We start from the raw sequence: 10023 nt of genomic DNA on the forward strand, positions 1-10023 counted from the left end.
TGATTTTGTACTGGAATTCATGAATTCTCAGATTTGGGATGCTGCATAGAGATTGTAGAAAATCAGGATATGGCTTATACAGTTTTGGATATAATTCTCTGATAAATCTACACTCATTATGGAGCACTCCAAAATATATAGCCTACCAGCAGAGAAGAAAGGCTTTTAAAGCTAAATTGTTTTTCTTAAAAAAAAGTACACAAACCATGCACAGGTGTAGTGAACTGCAGCCTGGAAAACAATGCATAATCTCTACTCTATACCTTTCTGTTCTACATTATGCTGAACGATAATCTTGAAATTATATTTCATAATTCTCAGTCTCTTGGCTTTTCTTAAAAGTTATAGAACTTCACATTCAAAGTTTTAGAGATTCCTCTTAGGAAACACAATATAACTTCTAGTTTTCCTTGAAGTTAGCAGAAAAACTTGCTATGAATGTCTAAAGATTTGGTTAACTGATGATAGTTAACCTTCATAATCAATAACAGCAGATATTCTCTTGACAGATGGCATTTGTTCTGTGAGTTCCTCACACATCACGTAAACTCAGAGGATTCTAGATGATGGAGGTTATGTCAATGCTTAGGTGTTGCTTCCTCTTTAATGTTGTCAGACATCATGACAACAGACTTTACCAGTAGGTCTTAAGAGTTGATCCTCCAGTGACAGGCATTAACAAAGTGGGTGCATGCCAACCTACTTTTTCTACATGAGAGCTGTATTTTATTGTGTAAATGTGTGCACACATTTCATGAGACAGCATGACTGTGATCAACACAATAACAGATTTTTATTGTCTTGGAAATATTTGCATTGTTTTATACCTAATATCTTTAAAGGATAATTTTATTATGCTTTACCTACTTTAGAAACAGCAGCCAAGTTATACTATCTCAAGATTGCAAAAAGTTTTATTGGCATAATTGGGAAAAAATTTTTTCCTAACTTGGTATTTTTCATTTACTTTCAAATATTTGCCTGTGATTGCATTAAAGATATGGTGGCTCTATAGGCAGGTGAAGTAGTGTTATTTTTTTCTGAGCTATAGATATATTAATATATAAGCAAGATATAATTTATATTACTATATAATTATATTACATATTCTGATGAAACATTTTCACTAATATTAAAGACATTAACAATCATTTTTAAAACTGAAAAATTGTGTTTATTAAACATAAAAGTAATAACTGTACGAAGAACACGTAACTCAAAGTACTTAAACACAGAGAACAAAAAGAGCAGACTTTTTGCAGTGTGCAGCAACTGAACTTGGTTATTTTGATCTTCTTACTCTCTGAAGGTGTGTTAGACACTGTCTTTAGCTAACATACCAAAAAAAATGTCAGGTTCCTAGTGGCCTGTCCCAGAATTTCATATCTCAGAGTTGATAATGTTTTGTAGTTCCTAAACCAGAAAGTTTGATTGAACCCATATGAATTTTCCAGTGGAAATATGGTAATTATTTTAGACTGGATGACCCATTAAAGGAGTACCTACGTTAGATTACAGGTGTTTCAGGTATAAACAGGGACATAGCAATAAGATTTGTAGCAAGACAGAAGATTTTATTTCTTTTCTCCCTTCTTGTCTATCTCGCATGCAATCCCATAGTTTTTCTTATTTAAACCTTAGCAGCCAGATGATCATTGATTTTGTCAAGTGTTAAATCAGCATATTTAAAGGATGTCACAGATACCCTTGTGTTAAGTAGATTTCAGGTTTCTGACAAATTTCCATTGTATGCACCCAAAAGTAAGTGCCTGATAGGCATTGTAATTGACCTTGGCACACATGAAAATTTACTTCACAATTATTCTAGCTGAAGCTGAAAAGAATGAAGAATTGCCCTGCATATAGGATGTAAGTTCAAATGGCAAAGGGACTAATGAGTTCAATCTACAGATATTTTTGAAACAATTCTGCAAAGAATTTGGTTTGTCAAGGAATTCCCTTTATTATATATATTCTTCCCTCCTGTGTAAATTCATTTTACATTGTTCCCAAGGAGCATGCAGTTATACATAACATGCTACAGATGTTGGAGCTCAGTATTTGCATACGATTATTTTTTAGTATTGGGTATTTATTACTGCAACGCTAGTATATTACCCACAGCTGTAGGGAGGAGGAGAGAAGATCCAGCAGGCAGGAATTGTGCAGCAAGATTGATTTATTTAATTATTTTACAAACTCTATTATAGACTTTTTTCTTCGTAGTCTAATTGGTCAAAGGATCAGCCACCCCTTGGGGAAGTGATTGGCTAAAATCCTAAAACATCCATTGTCAAAATATTTTTCTACCGTACTATAAACAAGGCTTTTCAAGGCTGCAGGTGTTTGGTTGTTTACATAACTCTGCTACCTCTTCCGTGAGAGAGGAAAGTCTCTCATGGGCTTAGAAAATAGAAAGAAAATCCTTGCTAGGAGCATTTTTGTATCCACAGGTATTGACTATTGAATAATCGGGTACATTTTTGTATTTGCATTGTAAGGCAGAATGACACTGCATTTTTGCAATGCAGTGCTTGAAACATCTAATCATGTATTGAATGTTTCTTCAGAGACTGACATTTTTTATATATTCAGTATTTAAGGACAGTCTCCTCTAAGCTCAGGAGCAATGCGCCCCAACAAAGAGGAAGTCAGGCCAAAACAGCAGGGGGCCTCCTGCATGGATGAACAGGGCGTTCCTAAACAAGCTCAAACACAGAAAGGAACCTACAGAAATGGAAGCATGGACAGGTGGTCTGTGATGTCTACAGAGAGATTGTCTGAGCAGGATCAGGAAAGCTAAAGGAAAGCTAAAGCCTTGATAGAATTAAATCTGATGAGGAACTCCTAGAGCAACAAGAAAAGCTTCTATATGTATATTGGTGATAAAAGGAAGACTAGGAAAAATACACACCTGTTGCAATGACCACTACTGTCCACTGCCCAGGCTAGCTCCAGTGGTGTGTGGCACAGAGCTTTGAAGCTGCTCCTCTGAAGCCTCAGCTCTACCCAGGGGAGCGAAGGCTCCAGGCACTGTAGCAGTCAGCAGTCACCCTCGACAAAGGGAAAGATAAAAAGTAGCAGGGAGGTTGCCAGCGGATAAGACCCAAGAATTATTGAACGGGATCTCCGGTGAACAAGCAACAGTTGCAGGGTGACCATACCTTATAAAGGGGGGTTGAACAGGGGGAGTAACTCGACCAGGGACCAATAGGCGGATTAGGAGGGAGGGGCGCCAGAGGGGAGGACCTACACCTGGTCCAATGGTCTTGGTGGGAGGAGGGAGAGGGGTCACATGCCCCAATGGGGCATGGAGGTTTAGGGGATTTCCAAGGGGGGAGGTATCCGTGGGGGCAGGGTCTCGGGAGATTGACAGGGACCATATAAGGGTAATTAGGGAGGGCTTGGGTGACAGACACAGAACACTCCACAACTCCGGGAGGGGTTTGGGCGATTGGCAGGGAAGGAGCCAGAACAAAGGGAGGGGATAACCATGTTGGGAGCACGGGGGGAGCGGCTTGAATCTGGGGCAAACCAACTGGGAGTAGAAGTGGGGGAGATCGGGATGAACCATTGGGGCACAAAGAACATACAAAAATACAATAAAACATTGCACCACCACACACACCCTCTCCAGCAAGAAAATGGAGACCTGTTTTCCTTCTGTATGGAGAAGGCTGTGGTACTCAATGACTCTTTTCCCTTGGTCTTCATGTGCTCCAGGCACACCACCAAGTCACAGAAGGGAAAGATGGGGACTGGGAGAATGAAGAATGGCCCACTGTAGGAGAAGAGAGGTTTGAGAACATCTATGGAACCTGAAGGGCCACAAATATATGGGAACTGATGAAAACCACGAGGGAAATTATGGAGGAAGTGGATAAGCTATCATCCATCATATTTGAGAAGTCAAATTGAGAAGTCAAATCAGTCTGGTGATGTTCTGACTGAAAAAAGAGAAAACACAAGTCCCATTTCTAACAGAAAGATCTGGGCAACTACATGTCAGTCAGTTTCACCTCTATGCCTCTCAAGATCATGGAGCAGATCCTCCTGGAAACTATGCTAAGGCACATGGAAAATAAGGAGGTGAGTGGTGACAGCCAACATGGCTCCACTAAAGGCAAATCATGCCTGAAAAATTTTATAGCCTTCTGTGATGGATTTACGGAGTTGGTGTTTGAAGGAAGAGTAATTGTCATCTACCTGGACATGTAAAGTGTTTGACACTGCCCCATGTGACATCTTTGTCTCTAAACTGGAGAGACACAGATTTGGTGGATGGACCACACAAAGCAGTTGGCTGGATGGTTGCACAAAGAGCTGTGGTGAACAGCTTGATGTGCAAGTGCAGAGCAGCGATGAGTGGTGTTCCTCAGCAGTCAATATTGCATCACACCTAGTTAAGGCAATTCACCTTTTGTCTGCTTAAAGAGTGTGGTAAACTGGTGCTCTTAACTATGGCAGAAGTCAATTGTCAGCCAAACTCAGCTACCATAAGTAAAGAGCATCTCCTTGCAAATTGTGTCTCTCTCCACTTTACTATATATTGTAATTAACTTCAAAGAGAAATTCTTAAACTGAAGAAATCTCTATAATTCATGCACTTTCTGAGGATTTTTCTAGAGAAATATCCTTATGGATATTTCTCATATTTTTGTCTAGATTTTTTTTTCATTCACTGCATCTAGAGACTGAGGCAGACAAACCTTTGCATTTAAATATTATGGCTGGTTGCATCTGTTTTAGGAATTCTGTTCCAACAAGAAAGGTATTTTGCAGCATTTAATTAATTTTGTTTGGGTATGTGCAGTACCACTCCCAGGAACTACAACATCAGAAACAGCTGGAAAGGACATTAATGGCTTATCTAAACATGCAAATAAGTAGAAAGTGAAGCATGAAATTACTTTCTGTACACTATATGCTATGTTTGTCATCCATATGCTGATCTAAGTATGATAATGCTATTTATTTGGATCTGTGATCATTAGCCTTGACTCTTGTTTAATGTGTTTTAGCAAACATTACTTGGAGGTAAATCCATGAGTATATTGTACATATATTAATTAGATTGTCTCATTTATTGTGGTTGACAAAAATCTTTTTCTTCCACCATCTTAGATGACTAAACCGAGCATAAAATAAACAGTCAATCTTTTTTTTCCTTACTTGCTCCCCAATTTATTAGGTCATAAATACCAAAAAAACCTGCTTGTTTTCCTTAAAGTGTTCCCTTAAAATATGAGGGTTTTATTTCAAAGTGAATGTATCCATTTTTACTCTAACAAAGATATTCAGAGAACACTACATATTTAGCCATGTACCTGGGAAAAGTTCATCCTGGTGAGGATGCACCTCGAGTCCTGTGTCTAGTTCTGGGTCCCTCGCTTCAAGGAAGACATTTAGATTCTGGAGTGCGTCTAGAGAAGGGCAACAAAGCTGATGAGTGGACTGGAGAGCTAGTCCTGTGAGAGTGGCTGAGGGAGCTGGGGTTGTTTAGCCTTGAGAAAAGCAGGCTCAGGGGGCACCTTATCGCTCTCTGCAACTACTTGAAAGGAGGTTGTACCTAGATGGGGGGTGGTCTCTTCTCCCAGGCAGCCAGTGACAGTGTGAGAGAACATAGACTCGAGCTGCACCAGAGGGAGGAGGTTTATATTGGACATCAGGCAGAATTTCTTCAAGGAAAGGGTTGTTAAGCATTGGGATGGACCACTCAGGGATGTGATGGAGTCACCATCCCTGGAAGCATTCAAGAAACAACTGGCCATGGCCATACTATGGTCTAGTTAACAAGGTTGTGATCAGTCAAAAGGTCTTGAAAATCTTTTCCAACCTAAATGATTCTGTGATTCCTTTTGAAACAAAACACTCAAATAAGTGGAAATAAACTGTATGTTTGTATATTTGCTTATACAATACATTGTGAACTAAATCAAGGTCTGAGACAGAAGTAAGTGTACTTTTAACATTCCATCATCTCATCAGTGGGAAATATAACCATCAGGGTGTGAAGAAATATTTAAAAATGGAAATTCAGAGCTTTTTTTCGATACTATGACTCTAATTCTTGAACTCTTGTTTCTTCTGTGTGGGTCCTTTAAATCTTATCCTTCTGTGCCAGAGTTGTACATATATAAATGTTTCATATAATGGCTCTAGATGCTTCTATTTAGACAACAGAATTGTTCTCCTGTGTTCAAAGAACCTCAAACTGTCCTTCCAGTGAATTCCAGTGTCTGCAAAATAAACGGCCTTTTTTTCTCTTTCTTATGAATTTTCATTAAAAAAGGATAAAAAGAGAAAAGTCTTTCAAGTCTATTGGATATTGTTTTTTTTACATATGTCTACCTACATACTTATAATTAATATATGTGTTTTCCCATAAATACAGTAAAATGTCCTAAACTCAATTAAAGCCTATGATCAATAGTCAGTTTTATTCCCATGAGAACAAATGAGATGGGAACCTATTTTTTTTTCAGTCTTTTATTTACTTTGATATCTCTTTCTGTAGCATATGTTCACACATCAAGTAATATTCACAGTATTGATAAAATATCAAAGATATTTAATCAATTTATTGCTTTTATTGAAAATAAGGTTGGTCTTGCATCTGGAATACGTTGTGTGTGCTGATAGTATTAAGTCTGTCGTTAAATTTCTTCTGACACTTCTAGTTTTTTGACAAGGTTACTTTATTCGTAAGAAAATGGATATTCAAAAAACGTTTATAATGTCTTTCTGAAAGTTCTGGATGGAGGGAAAAAATAACATCTCACAACAGAAACCATATTCAAGCCTGCTTCTATTTTTCCTAGTCTATTAACTTCTCAAGGAAAATACTCTGGGAATGCATCAGAGGAGACATCAGTGAAGTGACTAACAATAGATGAAAAAAAATAAGGTTTTGTACAGGGCTTAAACAAATTCCAAAAGTTACAGTGATTCATTGCCTTGATCATCAAAAAGAATTAGTAGCTGAAAATGCAATGAAAGACATTACTGGGCTTTGATCTATTTAACAGTTTTAAGACAAATTCTGTGAAGTGTCTGCAGTCAATCAGTAGCAAAAAGAAAGAGAGCTGCATGAATGAATATGTGAGGCATCATCAGAGCCACTTTCACATCAGCACAACCTTCATTGTATGATGAGCAGCCAGGCTTAGAGGGCTGAATAACCCTTTTTGAGGACAAACAGATCTGAACAGTACCATTCATGTCTGCCTCAGTTCTCCCTTACAATACAGATAAATCAGTCCTGATGTGATCACAATTTGAAAGAATCATGTGTGTTGTTTTTAAAATGATGATTCTTGATTTACATAAACTTGTCTTTATCAAAAATAATCTATTGGTTTGGGTTTCTTCCAGAAATCTTGCAAAATATTCTTTTCAGGAAATGAAGAGAAAATCTGTCTTCATTGAAGAGCTAGGTTTGCTTCAGTGCTCTGTCTTTTTATTTTATCAGAATCTATGTGCTGATGGCTATTACATGATATTTTTGAGACTTTTAATGTTGCATTTACACACATACATTGTGAGCTGCAGCAATTCAGAAATCTGAAATTCTTCTGAAGATACAGAAAGTATTCTTTGAAAAGGTGCAGCCATCCCTGGTTTTGCCAGAACAAAGCATGAAGGTCAAATAGATGTGAACTTTGGGGAAAATAAGCAAGCCTGATATTTTATCATCTTGCTTTTAATCCATATCATGCAAAGTCTGAGTCAAACATTATTCTGAACTGTTTTATAAGTGCTCACTTTGTATAGAAATAGCAGATATTAAATTATAATGTTCAAGACCAACTGAGATAGTTGGGATTGTTCAGCCTGGGAAAATTTTATTGCCATTTTTCAGTACTTAAAAGTGACTTACAAGAAAGACAGATTTTGTATCACGGTCTGCAGTAACAGGACAAGGGACAGTGTTTTTAAGCTGGAAGAGGGTAACTTTATATTGCAAATAGTGAAGACATTTTTTACATTGAGGCTAGTGAAATTATGGAACAGGTTTCCCAGGGTGTTATGCATGTTGACATCATTGAAAGAGCTCTAGGTCAGGTTGGATGGGCCTTTGAGCAAACTGGTCTAGTGAAAGATGTCCCTGCTTATGGCAAGGAGGTTGGACTAGATGATCTTTATGGGTTCTTTCCAACTTAAATAATTAAGTTATTCTATTTTTTTTTTTTATGGTGATGATGATATAATATTATGACCATTTTATGGAAGATTAGGAAGGTGAAATTCATCCACCTTAAAATTGAACCTCTATAGGTAAAGTTGTCATGTCATGTCACTTTATAATAAAGGGAGGAAAGAGATACCTTTCTGGCTATAATTCATAGATTCTATTTTGATATCTGCATGAATTCAGTCAAATTCCACTTATGATTTTTTAAGCATCTAAATAAAAAAGGAAAAAGCCCATGAGAAGCATTACTAACAAATACCCAATTATACTAATCAACAAAATCAATTTGGTTAAAAGAAGAATAATATTCACTTTCAGTAAATGCTGAATAGTGATTGCCTAATAAAAACAGTCTCTTAGACTGTTCCACTGTATTAATAAATATATTACCAGTAATTTATAAAATATTAAATACCATGTACACTAAAAAGCTAAAGTATTACCTTAGCAAACACTTAATAAAGATTTTTCAGATGTTATCTATGGGTTTGTTACTGTTTTGAAGTCAGATGGAATTTGGTTAAGAAATTGATTAAAATTTAAATAGAAAGATTATAAAGATTTACTTTTTAAAGGTTATGGGCACTGAAAATTCATGTGCTTGTTGAACATTTTGAGAAACTTATACTTTTAATGTTTTGAATTATCTTACATAATAGCCTTTATTTTTCAATAATATCATATGGTTTTTGCTGTTCTTTATTCTGAGTTGAAATACTTATGGAAGTATTATGTGTTGCTAAATTTAAAGACATACCTCAGGGATTTTCTGGAAATTTACCTAAAACAGATTTGTGGAAAAGAATAATTAAAAAACGGATAATTAATAGTGTTAATTTTGTTGCGTATTCCTGTAGAGTAATCTCTTTTTCATACTGTTGCCGCTATTATATTTTCTTAATAAATAGTGTGTTTTCATTTAATACAATTACAATAAAAATTCTTTTGCAGAATTTTTCCAAAACATAGCAGCAGATGACTCTTTCAAGATAAAGATATGTATGCACGTATAATAACCTGAAAAAGCACATAAAGCTATTTTTCTTAGCTATATGTTGTTACAGTGCAGATACTTCAACACGTGTATCAGACAACGAGGCCCGTGGAAAAGGAATATACATGGACCGATTCTTGCTAGATGTTTCAGAGATGTTTATTTCTCCAGCCGCATGGCTGGGGCTCTGCTCAGGAACTCCTCAATCACGGAACCCGAGGGTCCTTCTGCCCACGCAGGAGAACACAAAACATCCAATGGGAACGAGGCTGAGCAGGGGCAGGGAAGCCCCGTGTCTGTGCCCTCAGGGCCCCTCTCCCAGGGCTCCATGGCAGGGGGGAGGCCCCCAACAATATGTTTGCTTAAACTAAAAGCATACACATGAGACATGAAAAAAAGTCATCTTTTTACACCTTATCATCACGTGCCCACTTTTCTGTCCTTCTGTAATAATTTTTAACCTTTGGCCTTCATACATTTAATGATTTTGGCATGTTACTGTTCTGACCTGGAAGATAAAGGAATTACCTGGAGGTTGTATTATTTGCAACCTGGAGATTGTTATATTCGCAACAATAATTTCTTACGTGAAAATTCTGGAGTTTAAAATGAAGGCTGAAAATGTTTGCTTTAAATCTACCACACAATATCTCAAAATCAATCTGTCATATTAAAATGAATGTTTCTGATAGTTTATCTTTAGGTTGGGAGGAGTTTTTTTTACCTTTCTGCATGTATCTGGCCATCTGCTACATCACAGTGGTGCAATGTCCTTTTGTGATTACTGAAGATAAATACTTCTGAGATTAATCCACAGTAGAATGGAAGGTTGCAG

The sequence above is a fragment of the Corvus brachyrhynchos genome, unplaced genomic scaffold (assembly GCF_000691975.1).
Source record: "Corvus brachyrhynchos isolate BGI_N302 unplaced genomic scaffold, ASM69197v1 scaffold12, whole genome shotgun sequence".
Classification (NCBI taxonomy): Eukaryota; Metazoa; Chordata; class Aves; order Passeriformes; family Corvidae; genus Corvus; species Corvus brachyrhynchos.